General features: G+C 38.1%; 1 protein-coding gene across 1 annotated transcript in view; it reads left to right on the top strand.

Moving 5' to 3' along the window:
* The first annotated feature begins 231 nt into the window (after positions 1 to 231).
* The window catches only part of LOC129368278 (carbohydrate sulfotransferase 15-like), a 38000-nt gene continuing 20624 nt past the window's right edge, over positions 232 to 17607 (top strand). Inside the window, exon 1 of the mRNA XM_055043197.1 lies at positions 232 to 452. The gene's annotated coding sequence lies outside the window, so the exon portion shown is untranslated. The remainder of the gene's footprint in view (positions 453 to 17607) is intronic.

The raw sequence follows: 17607 nt of genomic DNA, 5'->3' as shown, positions 1-17607 counted from the left end.
ACCATAATAGAAATCAACACGGCAGGAAATTGTATGCTTAAAACTGTGCATGTTATTGTATATTTCCGCTGGCTGTGATTGCTGTAGTCGGTCGTTGGTGATTTCCTCTTCTGTCCCTCAGAACCAGCAAACAGAAACAGAAAGAGAGAGAGAGAGAAAGAGAGAGAGAGAGAGAGAGAGAGAGAGAGAGAGAGAGAGAGAGAGAAAGATCCTTCCTGCGCTCATACCGAGCGCTCCGGAGACAGAGACAGTCACATTATCAGAGTCCGCAACTTGTTCTTCTGTGGCAACCATCAGAAGGGGAAGGGAAATAATAATGGCACGGATTTATAAAGATTATTAAATACGCGGGGCAGCGACCGGCATGGAAATGCATGATCAGGCGATGAGAAGTTGTTTCATCCGGCTGATCGCGTGAGCGCTGCTGCCGGCTTCCATCAAGAAAACTCCTGGTAGGTTCAACTCCTCTTATTGTTAGTATTGCATCGCCGCTTGCCCCCTTTTTCAGCTTTTCAAAAGCCGAGTCTTTGCATTTTGCTCTTCGGCCCCCCCGCCCCGCTGACTGCAAGCGTCTGGGAAGGGAGCCGGTGCAGAGGTGGAAAAGTTTTTTTTTTGGGGGGCGGGGGGGAGGAACTGATTTGACTCTCAGTGTGTGTCTCTGTTTGTTCCTACAAGCGGAGACATCACCTCATATAACGGAGTCCTTTCAGCGATCAGGCGCCCACTGCCTGCGCACAGAATGAATGGCTCACTATGTATTCTAATCAAACTTGTCTCGCTTTGCTGCGATTTAAAGTGGAATACTATTATTGTATATTATTATATTATTATTGTGTTGAAAAAAAAAGACAATTAAAATCTGTTCAATTAATTATGCTGGAACTGTCCAGAATAAATTATTCAGAGGCAATCTATAACATTATATATATATATATATATATATATATATATATATATATATATATATATATATATATATATATATATATATATATATATATATATATATATATATATATATATATATTATCTTGCAGCAATTTACAAGAGAAACAAAAAGGTTTTCTGCTGACCAATGAGAGCATTGGGAATCTGAAGAGGCACGAAGTGGTCCTCTGTTGCCTTTGTCCGAGCAAACACTCCCACCAGACCACATACTGCCAGAAACACATGTGAGGATGTCTGGAAGCATTTCCATCCGATTTTAAAGCTATCAACCAGACCTCCCCACAAAATAAATCAAACGCACCCAACCTACAGCTTGTCACGTGCAGAGCCTCCCGTGAGCATTGTTTTTTTGTTTTTGTTTTCCCCTGCTATTTGCTGTAAATTGCTGTTTTGTCAAAAATAAAAATCCCCTCTGAAGAAAATAAGCCTTCACAAACAAATGACATAAGACAAAAGCGGATTTACTGGATAAATTTGTGCTCAAAAAAAAGGAACCTGACTTTATTTCCTCTTTGCGTCATGTATAAAATGTTTTAAATATGATGATGGGAAGTAAAATTTATTTATTTTTTAAGAACTTGGTATATATATATCAAAGAATGGACAAGAGAGTTCTGTTCATTTTAGAAAATTTACCAAGAAAAAGCAGCTTGTTAGAAGGATCAAAGATCATCAAAGATCTCCAGCAATCATTTAATTTTCAGTTTCTTGTAAAAATATTTTGTATGTTCGTCCATCCAATATCTATCACTTAATCCAGGATTGGTTTGCGGGGGCAGAGATGGTGGGGGCCAGCAGCCACAGAGGTCCACACTTTCCTCTCCTCAGTGATGTGGGTCAGCTCTTCTGGGGGAATCCCAAGCAGTTCCCAGGCCAGGGGAACTCCACAGCCTATCCACAGGGTCTTTGGTTTCACTTTGGGTCTCATTCTGGTGGGACACACCCAGCGCACTTCACTAGGAATGTGTCCAGGAAGCATCCTAACCACATGCCTATTTGGAAATAATTTATATATTTCATTATATCTGTATGAAAACATCACATTTTGGTAAAATACAGTACACGCCATTATTAATTTTTTCTATGTTTATTGTGACATATGTCCTTTGCAATTCAAATGAAAACCAAACCTGGCTTTAAACTGACACTTTGATTCAGTTTCGGCATTGCGCCTTTTGAGTTCTCAACTGAAATCAGATAAAGTGAATCTGATTAACCTAAAGGGAAATTCAGCATGATGATTATCATCTTGTAGTCAAAAGCATAGTTTGCATAGATACTACAAATGAACAAAATAATTTCATAACGTCATGTTTACACTCCAGACTAATGCGAAATGAAGTATAATGAAGTCATAATATAATTATGAAGCTCTGAAATTGACAGGAAGTTAAAGACAGGGGCCAAAACCTATAGATAATTAAGAAACTTGAAGCCTCCATGCAGACAGTAATGTACCTGTGTACCTTACTCAGCAAACTGCCAACATGTCGATAGAAGTTTCATGAAAAAAAAAGAAAAAAAAGTAATGTCCCTCCTATATTTTACTGTGATTTTATTTGATAAACCCAACACACATTAGCACTAAACTATAAAGTGAAAGTAAAATAATTCAGGGATTTTCATCATTTTTTTACAAATAAAATTTAAAAGGGGTATAATTGTGCTTAGCATCCATGAAACAGTACCTTGGGGAAGAACCATTCACTGCAGTTACACCTTCCTCCATAAGTTTACTGCGGCTACAGTTACACGGCTTGTGGAGAATGTCTACACATTTTCACAAAGACCAGATTTGTGGAGTAAGTGATGAGTGGTTGTGTCAACAGATTCTTCCACCTGAGCTACAGCTCTCTGCTTGCTCCCTCAGCGCTTTCAAGAACCTCTTGCATGCTTTTCTGATTAAATTCTGAAAAGCAATAACGAAGACGTTCGTTACTGCACGGGTGGATGGGCATTTCTTGTTAGGTTTGCAATTGTGCTTCATTGTTTTCATTTTCATAAGATGGACTGAACCGGTCAAACTGCACATATCCCTCTGATTAAATTTCGATCCAAATCAATTCAAGCCAGGCCAACATTTATAGGCCACATCGGCTGTTGCATAATAATGCTCTTTTACGTGATGCAACAAGAGATTTGCTTGCGTGCGCGACGTCGTCGGTGTGTGCAACTTCCTGCAAGTTGATAAAGACTGTGTGGGGAGCTGAGACACACAGTTGGCATTCTAAATGAGAAGGGGATTTTCTTCCTCGTTGAAATGTATTATTATACAAAGAGTGGGATGGGTGATTAGGATGATTTAGTCTGGGTGTAGAGTGCGTGGTCTCCAGCTGGCACAGCTCGGGTTCTGCGCCCGTTCGTTTCATCTCTCCCACGAGCTGATTTCTGTGGAGCGCATGGGTATGTTTGATGAATTTTTCTGCCGATACAAAAGCAGAGCTGCAGAACCTTTTGCTCAGCGTTGATTTAGATCTAGTATTCTTCATAAGCGGTTGATAAAACATTCAGTCGCAGCAAACATACAGGATTATACACCTCCTGTGTCAGTTTGGAGTTTTCAGTCAGATATAAATCTAATGTTTTTTTTTGGGGGGGGGGGGTTTCGGACTCATATGATTTTAGGGGTAAACTTGCTGTTTGGTAGGAATTACTGAAACACAGACACAAAGAATGTCTTCGTTATTAAAATAACATCACAAGAGATGTCTCATGGCAAGGTTATTTAGTTAAAAAAAGAAGAAGAAAAAAAAGAGGAAAAAGCCATGGGGATATACAGAGTTCCTGTGGAGTCAGAAAAAATTATGGAATTTGATTTACATAACTTCCAGACTTGGGGTGACTGTGGCGACAGTGGTAGCAGATCATCCTGTAACCAGTGGGTTTCCGATTTGTGGCACCAGTGCATTGCAGCTCCTGTCAGACAGTGTAGTATCTTTCCACCATCAGAGTGTGGGAATGGGTGAATGACTGAATGTAGTGTAAAGCATTTTGGAGTCCTCTGGACTGGATCAGTGCTATAGAAGTGTAGGCCATTTACTATGATTAGAACCCAGTTAATATATCTATCTATATCTATCTATCTATCTATCTATCTATATATATATATATATATATATATATATATATATATATATATATATATATATATATATATATATATATATATATTTGATGTTGTTTTATCAATAAAGTTTTAAATAATTTGGTATTAAGCATGTTAAAGGAGCAATACCCTTATCAGGTTAGACCACAGCAGGGATTACATGTTTCTTTGACTTTGAACTAACAGAGCTGCAGACTCAATTTGTACAAGTTTAGAGGGAGGACTAAAAGGTTTTCTTAGCAAAACATGCTAATTGAACTATAAGCAGCTGGTATGATAATAGACAACTTGCACTTGAATTACTGTGCATTAATGTCACATAGATTTAACACACTGCTGTTCTTGTTTACGCTTATGCTTTAATGTGCTTTAATTTTCCTCCAGGAGCATGCCATAAATCTTGAAATAGAAGCCCTGTTGGTGTGCTGATTTATCAAAATCAGCTACAGATTAGAAGCTGTAATAAACACTGTGCTGTGTGACCTCACTGGTGCTGCCAGCCTCTGTTTACCCCACATTTCTTCGTCTATTGAGAGATAACAGGCCTTTCTGGGAAATTTAACATCATTCCAGGCGACCAAGACTCTGAGTCTCCAAAAATTTGCAATCAGAAACTTCCGGGTTCTAGCCCTGGTTTGATAACTCTGGCACCTCTTTTATTTATTTTTCTTCAGCATATCTTTTTACTATCCAGAGATCTTGAAGTGGCACACTGTGCTTCTTAAATGGAGCATCTGACCTCACCAGTTAGGGTCATTTTATTTCTGTCTCTGCTCCACCATGCCTAGCATCTGTGGTGGATGCGGTGGTGCTCAACAGGTCGTGCATGACTGTCCTCTCATCTTCAAACCACATGGAGTCATTTCCTTAGATTTCTAACATGCTCTTCCTGGTCAAACTGCAGTGATGTGTTTCTACAATGTTGAGCTGCTCCACTGTGATCAAGTCACAGGTAGAGAGAGATTGGACAAGGATTAGTGAAGTACTGTAGTTTCATATTGTTGTTTTCTTTATATTATCAACAATTGTATCTATGGACTGGGCTAGGTAACTGCAGTAGGAATAGTTGCAGCACTCATCAAACAACTTCTCAAGGGAGTTGATTGAACTGGTCTTAATTCAGGTAGATCACAATTAGGGGTTTCAATATATGAAGATGTTCACAAATTAATGGAGCACCTATACATCTCAAGTAGCTGAGTTATTGCTTGTATGTTATCTGGTCAAAACAAATATTCTCCTGAACCAGACTCTTAAAAAAAAAAAAAAAAAAAAAAGTCATCAGTTGGTCAAAACTTTCATTCAGCTCCAAAAGTAGATATTTGAAAATTTAGAATAGTAGCTAAGTTCTTGTTTCTATGCATATAACTTACTGCATATTAAATGTTTTCATGACTTTGCAATGTTGAAGAAGTGGGTTAGAGAAATAGGCCAAATTGTAATGTCAGAAACTAGAGAACAATATAATTGACCATCACAGTCCATCCAACTCTGATTGGTGGCTGACAGGCCATGTACCAAATAAAGTTTTTCCAATTAATTAACATCCAATAATTTTTCGTCAGTGACCGCATCAACTGACAGCAATTCTTCCGTTTTTGAGTTTCGATGCAAAAATTGGGATAATCTTGCAAATAAAACCAAAATTTGAAATAGCTCACAGTCATATGCATTCTTTGGTCTGACGGTCTGTTTGACACATTGCGGGGAGAAAGACTGCAAGCACAAGCAGCCACTGAGTGCTGCTAAAAATGCCAGGATGTTACACGGTTTACTGTGGTTTGCACATCAAGCTGCTAACTTTAGCTTACTCTCAGTCACAGTGGAGAGAGAAAACTACTTTTTTGCTGAACCAGTTATGCTTTGCTAAGCTTGCCACAACCACAAAGCACAGGAAAACAACAAATAACCAAAATCTCTTCAGTGTTTGGTTCCGTTACTGCATCAGAACCACTTTTAGGGTGGTTCTCACTGTAAATTTACAGTGAGAATTTACTCACTGTAAAGTCTCTTGAATTTACAGTGAGTTAATTTGAGAGAAAGCCACAGAGCAAAGGTTGCGGTCTGTATTTAGGAAGACTTTGAAAATCAATGCCGCTATGTCAAACAGCCACTGCTTTATTTAATTGTAAGTGGTTAACACTGAGACAGAGGCCATCATTTGTAAATGCCAACCATCTTTATTGCACCTTGCAAACGTTTTCAGACCAATTGAACTTTCCACATTTTGGAACAACTGTTATCATGAATTTATGTAACAAACAAACAGAAAGTAGAAGTGCATAATTATGAAGTGGAATAAACTTGTGCAAGGCTGTCAAATACTTTGCGAATAAAAATATGCAAAGTACAGAGCGGATTCACATTCTGCAACCTAAAATCAAAACTTTTTCATTCTGCAATTAGAACTGTTGGTTTTGGGGATTTGTCTCTAAAACATTTGCACAGCTACAGACTGAAAAATTGTGAAAAGAGTCAAAGGGGATGACCTCTTGTTGGATTTTTTTCATTGACCCGTTTTGCAGTCTAAAACGATGCATGTCAGTGTAATCGGTGATGCTAAATTGACTGCTTGTTTGTCTTGTGTGTCCTTGTGATGGATTGGCCATCTGCCCAAGCTCTATCATGCCTTTTGTCCTTTGGCAGCTAGCAGAGGCTCCTGTCCCCTCGCAACCTTGAGGAGGACAAAGTGGGTTTGAATGGATGAATGACAGCCACACTATCAAACAGGAATGTGGGCTTTTTCATTTGTAAAAAGGAATTATTGGATGTTTTGGAAACATTCTTTATAAAAAAAAAAAAGAAGCAGTTTGTGGACATAGCTTTCAAAAGTCAGGAAGAAAATTTGTCATTATGTTCCAACGCCTTTACAGGCTTGATAGTTCAATAAGATTAAAATTTGGATTAAACAATTAAGATTTTTTTTTTATTTGCGCATGATTCATTGATTTCAATTCTAGTGAAGAGTTTGTATTCTTAATGCACTATAACAGATTGCATACATCAATGGCATTCCAGCTCTTAGTCGTGTTTACTTTCTGTGTCTGTAAGCTCTTAAAGATCTCTTAAAGACGCCATCTATAGCTTCCCACCTGTCATCAGTCGTCGTTTTACTGCATACATTTTCACTCTTTTTTTTAGCTAAGTGACAGCAGGTTCTGGGTTTAGATTGAATGAAAGCCGGAGACAGTATCTGACTGCTCTCAGTTTCTGCATGACGAGTAGGAGTTGGACTTTGAAGGAAGTGATGCGTGCCGTGCATCCTGTGATGGATGGATCCTCCAGTGAAGTTAACATTATTTATGTCTGGTGAGAGTGCTGGATCACTGCTTGGGATTTATGTTGCTGTGGATGAGCGACCACTCTAGAACGTGTTGTCTGTACAAAGTAACAGACTGGGCTGTTTGTCACTGAGACTGATGAGCTTCCAGTGATTAAGCTACCACACTGACATTCATCAGCTTTATCAGGTGAGTGATTTGCTACAGTCCAGTGTTTTTTATTTAGGTGGCAACTTGCATACTTATCAATTCCCCCCACCCCCTGTTAAAGCCGTTGGAATGAATTTTCCAACCCAGATTTTTACTGAAGCCTTGGTTTCATGTATTGAAATTGCAAAGCATCCATTATCTATAACCACAGATTGATTCCAGCATAGAGAATAAATTCTGGTGAGAATGAATGGCATTTTAAAGCCAAGTAAGCAAGAATTGTATCTTATAACTTAACAACACAACCTGAAACATTTTAGAAGAAACTAGAAAAATCAGTTTAACAATATTATGGAATTTGCATGCACTGCTCGGCCTTTGAGGTGCTGAGTAAGAGGGGTAAATCTCACACTCCACAGTGCCAAGGTTTGGGGTCATTGCTTATGCTAATGATGCATGCAAAACCAAACTGTTTTTTCTTCTCTTACCATCTGTGCTCAGTTGTGCCTCATGTATGCAACTTGGCATCTCAGCACAGGCCCCGTCTGTTTGTAGGTTGATTTATAGCATTGAACATTTGGATTGGCTGAGATTTTCACAGTGAGGATGCAGCCATAGAAAAATCTTGTTACATGCTAACTGTGTGAAAATTCATCCCAAATGTCAATACTGACACGGTGTTGTTAAATAAATAAATTTTAAAAAAGCCTCTTATAAGCTGAAGGTAATTTATTGAGATTTAAGTCAGTTGCACAAACTGGATTTACAGTTTTTCGAAGGGAGCTGGATTTTGGGGAGGTGTTCAAAACATTGGCTCATTCTTATACATATCGTTTTCAAGAAGCCAATCTGGGATAACTGGGAGAAATTACAGTGTAAGATCTTTTTCATTTGAATTATTCAAATTTCATCATTTCACCAATTTCATCTTTTAGTAAGGTTTCTTTGTCTTTTAGTCTATGTTTGTTTGATCTAAAATATTGATAATTTCATTTTACACATGTGAATTATTTTTTCTGGCTAAACATTTACAATAGTGTCTCGATTCTGTTGCCAATGAGGTATTTTGGTAATCATTAACAATTGACATTACAATGTAGATGTTGTCGGGTTGTCCCTTGAGGCAAAGGACAAATTGAGGCATGCCCCACTATGGCTGCTCACTAGCCACTCATGTAAAGCTAACATGAACATCTCAGATGTCAGTGGTATTTATATATCAAATAATTACAACTCAGATAATGGCAATGATATTTACATATCAAATAAGTCCTGTGTACACTATTGTACTTGTCCCCTTGTGTTTCAGTCAAATCTGGCCACAGTGTCTCAGCCAGATTTAAGTATAAACATTGCCTAGGCCACTTCAAAACCTTCATTAAAGATGTTTGGACTTTGTATGAATCATTGTGTTCTTTTTTACATTTCTATTTTTTCTTACAGTGAGGTCACTTACATATGCCTACTTATTTACAATGAGTAGGAACATGCACAACATATACACTGGAGTAAGCACTTTGTTGTTGTTTTGAAGATGAAATGTAAAAAAAAAAATAATTCCAAGTAAATCAATATCAAAACATCGTAATTTTTTTTTCCTGGTACAACTTTTAATTTTTTTTTTTTGTCTCAGCGATAAACCAGAACTGACGAATGATTTAAAGAAACAAAAAAACTGTAATGTAAATCAGCACTAAAACTAAATGACAGTTAATGTGTCTGTGTTTAGAAGATTTCAAAAGAGCAAAGGTACCTCACCCATAAATGGCTATGTTTATGTGTGGTTTTTCTGTATCTCTTTTCCACATATCATGCTAATGGGCCATAGCACCAATCTGCGGGAGCCTAAACAATCCACAACTCCACAGAGATTTGCAGCCATATTCCAATTACCTCTAGCTTCTCTTTTTAAATAAGCAATCATTCACTAGCACGTTTGTTTATTGCAGCTGTATGTGCTTTTTTTGCGTAACCCACAAACCTCACGGAATAACAGCTTATTGTTCTCCCACCTGACCAGGTCAGCCGCTTTTTTTTATTTTTTATTTATCACCGTACAAGTTGTGCAGCTTCACATGTTTTGGGGAGTGCAAAAAGCAGCCGGCCTCAAGCAGTTGTTTACTTGGCTGCAGGAACGATTAAGATCAGAGGTCAGCATTTCCTTCTGTTTCAAGCAAATGTCCAGCTCTGGTGTCACATGCATACTGGAGAGCTGTTTACATTTTTTCTGGCAGCAAGCAGACCCACTAAAAGGCCTGGCTGGGGTCACGACGAGTTTGTAAGAATGTTATTTCCAATCCTGGGTCTATGACTTTGTGGGATTATCCATGTCTGGTTAATTTGAAGCCGGAGTTTCATATCTGTTCAGGCAGCTGCTATCAATATGAGCCACTGGCCAAGCAGAGAAATTGTTACGCTTTGTGAGATGGATGTGTTATTGTGGAAAATCTCTCAACCTTCCTCCATGTATCAGGATTTGGCCAAGCAGGTAGGTTTTATGTCCTGTAATCCACTTACTAGAGGGAACAGAAGAGGACAAATTTATTAATTTTGATTTACCTGCAACTTAAATTAGAATGTAAATAATCCACCTGCTAGAGGTGGAACATATTGGCAACCTTGGAAGTTAGATATGTGAGCTAAAAAAAAAACCCACTTTTGCTCACCTTTAATTTTCTGAATTAACCGATATGCCTGTCTGTTCAGCCTGGGGAATTTGTCTAAAGCTTCATTATCGGGAAGAGTTGTATAATGCACCAGAAGGAAGATAAAGCTCAAAATCCTATGAATTGCGAATCCGGAGGCCAAGTTAATATTATGGATCCACTGGGAAGCCCTCTGTGTAGCCTTCCTAAAACCGTATTCATCAGACCTGCTCCCGGGTGGAGAAATAGGAAGACAGCTGACACGGTTATGGCCTACGTTTGTCAAATTCACACATTTTCTTGGCAGTCCGGAGCTAATGCTTGGTCTATGCACATTTTCCTATCTGGCAAGAGGCTCGGCCCGGTTGGACAAGAGTGTTGACAAGGTGTGAAAGTCTACTGCATAGGATTTAGACACAGGAGCATTTAGAGATGAAACAAGAAACCGGTCTGCACATACCACCACCTTTAATTGTTCTTTTCACAACCATAAAAAAGGAGAGGTGTAGTTTTAAAATCCCACTTTTAGGTCACTGTAATAGATGCTTCATGTGAAAACCTTACAAAACCTTACAAATGCATAATTTGATTAAGAATTTGATTAATAATTTGTATTACGCATCAAATTCTGCGTAATACAAACATTTCCTTTGGAGATGTGGAATCTCCTAAATCGAAAGATGCTCCGCAATCTTCAACCCAAATCTTAATATTTTGGTTTCGTATTGAATTAAAATACAGTACTTCAAGACTTGATTCATCCATCATAAAATTAAATATTGTTGTGACACAGCATCCAAGTATCTTCTAAGAGTTGTTGTACATGGTGAGGCTGTGGGCAATAAATATATCTGGTAGCGGTCAGTCTTGCAACAAATCTGAAAAAGTCTCCATGACTGTCTCATGACTCTCACAACACACTAACACCCCATCCAGAGCAGTCATTGGCCAAAAGTGGGGATTCAGCGTGGACAGGTCATCAGTCCATCACAGAACAAAACGAAACAAACAGTCATGCACGCACACACTCCTGATCTAAGAGTGATTTAGAAAAATCAGCTGATCAACAGTCATCTTTTTGGACTAGGTGAGAAAGCCAGAGTACCAAGACAAAACCCAATAAAGGTGCGATTAGAACATGCAAAGTCCAAGAAGTAAGACCTGAGTCTGAAATTAAAATCCATGCTCTTCTTGTTGCAGGCAAATAGTGCTCCAACAAAAAGTAGTTCTTTGTGCATTTATCATTCCGCTTTAAAATACGATTGAAACAATTGTGTCAATTATGACCTCAACCAAGTGTGTGCTGGCTGATTTGACCACCAGAAAAAAGCAATGCTAGAGAGTTTTCAAGTGGCAGATCTGGAAACACTTCCGCTTGCTTTAGAAAATCATTACAACTCTGATTTACAGCGAGGGTTGTATCAAACAACGCATATTGTCAACTTTGCTACTATTATAATTAATAGCTCACAGGAACAATGCTCAGGAAAAAAAAAAAAACATGTTCAACACTGTTTTAATGTTTTTGTACATTACAGTTTTTGAAAACAATTCAGACTTGCTCAACAACAGTTTTGGTCGCTCAAAGCTTTACAAAGAAAATTTAACTGGCTATAAAACTCTGATCAGTGCATTTTTTACATTTTTTTCTGCTTTCCTTATCATTCAGTTTATGCTTATAGAACCCAATGTCTTCTGTGCCAGGCCTTTCACACCAGCTCCTTACCAAAATCAATAATTTAAATGGTGGCCATTGTTTTTCTGCACTTTTTAACAACACCATCATAAGTACTTATCCACCTCAGGGGGAGACCGCTGGTGAAATTAAGACAATGAATAAAATATAAGAAGGAAAAAAGTGCTGAACTGCCTGCGATCTCAGCTAAGCAGCAGTAATAAATTGAGGAGCATAGGCCACCTTACCCAACACCCCTCTGTGTTATAATTTGACCCCTTATGGTTTTGGTTTAGCTAAGGGCAGATCTTCTGGTCTCCACATGTATGGGTTTTTCTGGCGTCCTTTACCTTTCGGGGGTTATAGTCTAATATATTGCACATGTTATCTGGATAAGAGTGATGGATGATTTTGTTGGTCACATTGAGTTTTTATCGCCTGGTTTTTTTCTGTGGTGGTGATTTACATGATTGAATTAATGCTGGAGAGCCTGAGGGACTGCAAAGGGTATAAGTAGTACATTTGACAGGTCAGAGCATCTTCTCACTGTAAAACACTGGTTTCTTTGTGGTCTATTGTACATATATAGCCCAGGGCAGCCTCCTTTCCAGATGCTCTCTTTTCCTGTCGAGTTATACAGGCAATTAATTTCCTCTTTCACTGCCCTATTTCTTCTTGCTTCATTTACGTGCAGCAATGATTCCTTTTCCAATTGATTTCCCTAATTTAATGAATGCTACTTGGTTAATGGTCACAACTACAGATGCACCAATCAGAGTGTTCCTGACATCTTTGAGGTCTGAACAGATGACATTGATTTGAACTAGTTTTGATTAATTATTATTTTTTACATCCATGATCTCTAAATAATAAAGATGGTAGTTTGGAATGCAACAGAAACTGAAGAGCTACAAGAACATCTCTTTTCGTGTCTCAGAGTATATGCTCGCACAGAACTGTGAATACTGATCAGGGTTGATCTGATGTTTTGCTGATTCACTTGTGCATCTCCAGTTACAACTCATTGAATTAGTTAAGTCATTAAATTAGTTTCCCTTCAAAAGAAACTGCCGGAAACCTGACACTCGTCATCACCCTGAACATGACATTTCCACATTGAAGCAGCGGAGGAAGCGTCATGCGGTAGGGATGTTTTTTTTCCAGCAGAAAATGGGAAGTTGGAAAATACCTGCAGAAGACAACAACAAAATAAAAACATGTTTAATAACATCAAATCATAATTATTATGAAATTATTTAGATTGTTTCTTATTGGCAGGTGAAACTCCAGACCTTAAACTAACCCAGTCTTTGTTGCAACACTAAAATTTACATTTTATGGATGCTCTACATTTAGTCTGACTGAGCTTGAGGTATTTTACAAAGATGGATTGGGACAAAATTTGTCAGCTTATGTGGCTGGAAGAGATGTACGTCAAAGACAAAAACTGCAGCTGATATTCCAGTAAATGGTGATTCTACAAAAAGTTTATTTAAGTAAGCCTAAGCTGCAAATTTTTATTTGTATAATAAAAAAAAAAATTGTGTATCCTTTTTCTTCTGCTTCATAATTATGAACTATTATTGTGTTGAGTCATCAAATTGAATCCCAGCAAAAATACTGACAACGATCTGGTGGTGACATGCCAACTGTGTTTGAAAATGTTTGCATCCCCCAGAATAAATTTTCATGGGAACTTGTGTGAAGTGAGTCAACAGGACAGCTTTTTGTTAGGTTGCCATTATCTTTTTGTTGGCGTTTCTATGTTGGTAAAGCTTTTTGTTTTTAGCTGTTCAACTAATCTTATTATGAAGGTGACCAGAAATCCCTTTTGATCTGGTCACAGCTGATTTAATTTATCAAATATAATTAGCTTGAAAAATCCAAACAAATAATTTGACTAACTGGACATGTCCATAAGGAGTAGCTCATGATTTAAACATACGAGTTCTGCTTTGTTTTTGGATGCACCTTGCAAAACAAAATTGTCTGGTGTGAAGTGAATATTGTACATGTTTATCTCCAGCTCTGTTTAACCAGTCATGAATATAAACGGTTTCACGGCTGTGCCTTTCTTGTGCTGGCCTCGTGCTGAACTTTAATTACTGAAAGCAGCCTGGTGGAAAAGCATTTCTTTTCCTGCGGACACAGTAGCGCCCTCCCTCTCTTCCCCTCCCGCCTTTTTGTTCCTCTTTCTGACCGCTCTCCACCACATTCTTGCCCTGACAGTATTTTCTGTGTCTTTGGTGGCTGAGAACCAGCACCATGCTTGCCTTTTTTTTAAAAAATTGTTAAAGAGGTCATGGCAGTCCAAAGTGGATGAGCAAGAGGGAGCTGACACTAAAAGCACACACTCAATTTACTTGGAAGTTTATAGTCAGCTATTTTGTTGGAAAAGAAGCCATAACGGGAGCTGAGTACAAATATTCAGCTCCCGAATCATTAGCTGAAGCTTCTATTCTTCAGGTTTTGCTTGTTTTCTTTGGAGCACCTGTAATTGGTCCCCAGTGGCTTGTTTGGTAGACAAGATAATCCCCTGAATATCAACAGATTGGTGAAACGTCTTGGAGAAATGTTTGACAGTTTTTCCCAGGGGACTCCATTGATTGCTTGTTTTTCATAAAATCTCAAGTTTTTCCTTTCCCATCCTCCCTCTCAGACTTTTCTGCTACTTTCATGTCCTTGTAACTTTGGATCTGTTTGTTTTTCTACTACCATTACCCAAAATACATAGTGCTGTTCTTCCTTCTTAATCTTTCACTCAAGTGATATAGCAAAAGACAAGACTAAATTGCCCAGTGATGTTTTAAAACAGTTACTTTGACTTTCTGTGAAAACAAAGATCAGATTTGATTTGAATACTGTGTCAAAAAAAAAGAAAAGAAAATGAAAAACAACTCAGCCTCCCAGTACATGACTTATTCTCTACATCTAAGTGAGATTTTGATTGCTGCGCAATGTAAACAGCACCCAATAATAAAAGACAGACTGACCTTTACGAAAATTTCCTTCCTTAGGTTCTCATGAACAAACCCAGAAGTGGTACTGCAGACTGCAGCAACCTGCAAAAATGCGTCAACTTGTGATTTCCTCTGGAAATGGAACCACTACAAAGGGATTTTCCAGTAAAAAAAAATCATTTTATGTCATATTACAGTAACCTTGTGTACTCATTGTGTTGTGCTGGTTCAATGCTTCTGTGATGAATTGTCTCTTCTCTTATCTTTTGCAGATTGTTCACATTCTTGCTTTTTTGAAAAATGAAAGATGTGCAGGGTGCCACAGACTACTTGTGATTTGTGGACTCACTCAAAGACAAGTGGCTTATGACAAAAATGTTTGTGTCAAAAAGACATTTCCTCACAAAGCCTACAAGCTTTGTCTTCATTTTCCATGAATTGACTTTGTGAATTAGAGTTGTGTGTCTTTGTGCTCCTGTCTCAATGCAATTAAGTTGCAAAACTAATCCTGGACCATGGCCTTTGTTGTGTTTGTTTTCTGTGTCACTCTCACTCCCTAGATAGTCTATGCAGACGGCTGCTCCTCCTGAACCAGCTAAATGTTTAAAAGGAGTAAGAAGGGAATTTCTTTCCACTTTCACCACGTGCTTGATCAGAATTGTGGATTGCTGTGAAATCAACAGTTTGACGTAATCTGCTGAGCTTCATTAAGAGCTTTGTACCAATCAAAATTATTTAATTTGAGTCTGACTATATGATTAGAGGACCTTTGAATGGATAGTATAAATAGCATTGATTTTGGAGCCAATTGGATCTTGTACACTTGAATTTTAACTTGGCCTATTTCTCTTGGGCTCTATTCCACACAGACCTTTCTGCAGGTAAAATTATTTCCCTGCTGTGCTTTGAGAAATTAAAGGCTTGCAGAGTATTCCTGTCACTGTCAGAGAACATTTACGATAGACAGCCCTTGGCAATACCGAGAACTGCACACCAATATGAGCGGATTTCAGTATAAATCTGTTTTTATTCACGTTTCAATCCACACAATCAACAACACGCTGCATTTCATTTTTACGGCTTGACAAAAGCTGTAATAAAGTTAGTCTAAAATTTCATTTGCTTCAGCGAGTGATTTAATGGTTGATAACAATTGACTGGGATTCGTCAGAAGATACATAAAAGATATTTTGGTTGGTTTGCACTGCAGCTCTTCACACAAGCATCGTAAATGGACAACGACACACAAAGAAAATAATTATTGAGCAAAAAGAGAATGGTGCAAAAACAAAGCAATTTGCTGAAAATGATGGGTTGAGAAAGTGGTTGTTTTTTTTTCCCTCAAATGGGGTTGGGGGAGTTGGAGGAGAGTAGATGACAGATCTAAACAAATCTGCCTGATTGTGTGTTTGATTGTTTTGTTGCCGAATGGCAGGACAGACGTCGTAGAGAGGTCTGTCACTGATTATTTGTTAAGGCCGTGGCCGGTTCCATTTTCATAGGGAGGAAGACATCCATTTTAAAGAAAATGGATGGATGGATGGATGGATGGATGGATGGATGGATGGATGGATGGATGGATGGATGGATGGATGGATGGATGGATGGATGGATGGATGGATGGATGGATGGATGGATGGATGGATGGATGGATGGATGGATGGATGGATGGTAAAAACACAGTACATATTTAAATATAACTTGATGGACTGCAAGATTTTTTTGTTCTAGGGTGAAAGCACATTGCAGTCAACATAATAATTTCATATGACAGTCAACAAACTATATTACAAAGATCCAAACCTGCACATTTTTTTCTGTCCTTAATGACTCATGCGTCAGCCACCCATAAAGAAAAGAAACAATTATCAACTGATAAGTTTCAGTAACTCACAAATACAATGATTGTTCAGCAACCATATTGGCAGTTCTCTGACCAGAAATAAATTAAGCATCTGCTCATGAAATGCATAACTCTACATTAACGTGCTTATAAATCAGAAGATTTGTCAGCTGAAAAGGTCACATATCCAACCTTTTCTTCTTTTTGTGTTTGCAGACCCCTGGGCATGTTTACGATTGAGTTAAACCATTTTATCAAGTTTGATAGACAGTCGCGACATATTTGCTGTATGAATATGGCAGATCTGTCAACCTTCCAGTGGCCTGCTGCTAGAGTTAGCAGACTGATGGATTTAGATGCGTCTTCCCCTGAGAATGACATTCTCTCATCAATGACACAGTTCACCCCTCTTTTTTCTTTCTGTCTTCCCTCCATCTTTCTGGTATTTTTGACTTTCCTTGCTGTCTTTCTGCATTTTACTTTCACTTGCCCATTTCACTTTCCTCTTAGAAATTGAAGAGGAAAGGAATCCCACTCAGTCCAGCATTTTAAGTACTAAGAGCTAAAACAATTTTAGAACATTTAGTCATTTCTCCTTAGCTTCTACTCCCCTGCTTTACAGGCTAATAAAACAAGAAGACACAATAAATGCATTGCTCTGGTAGGCATTACATAATTTTTAAAATCATAAAGTCACAACTATTTGAAAACTGGAAATTCACCCCCGTTCTTCATTTGCTGCTCATTACATTTTGATGCATGGTCAGGCTTTCAGTGCAATTTACAATCCCTTTTGATGGGAAATGAAATATTTCTACTTATTGAAATTGACAAGCATTCAACAGTGGATTAACGGTCTTGATGAAAATTTTATTCTAGAGGAGCTTTTTAAATATTTGTTTAACATCTTTCTTAGCCAGCAGGTTTTGACTATTTCAGATCCTGTGTTGGACATTGCTTTGATGTATAACCTGCATAGCCTGGAATGTGATTGGTACG

This window comes from Poeciliopsis prolifica, unplaced genomic scaffold, assembly GCF_027474105.1.
Source record: "Poeciliopsis prolifica strain line A6 unplaced genomic scaffold, Auburn_PproV2 SCAFFOLD018, whole genome shotgun sequence".
In the NCBI taxonomy this organism is placed as follows: Eukaryota; Metazoa; Chordata; class Actinopteri; order Cyprinodontiformes; family Poeciliidae; genus Poeciliopsis; species Poeciliopsis prolifica.
The sequence above is the reverse complement of the archived record's forward strand: the minus strand, read 5'-3'. Positions and strand labels throughout refer to the sequence as shown.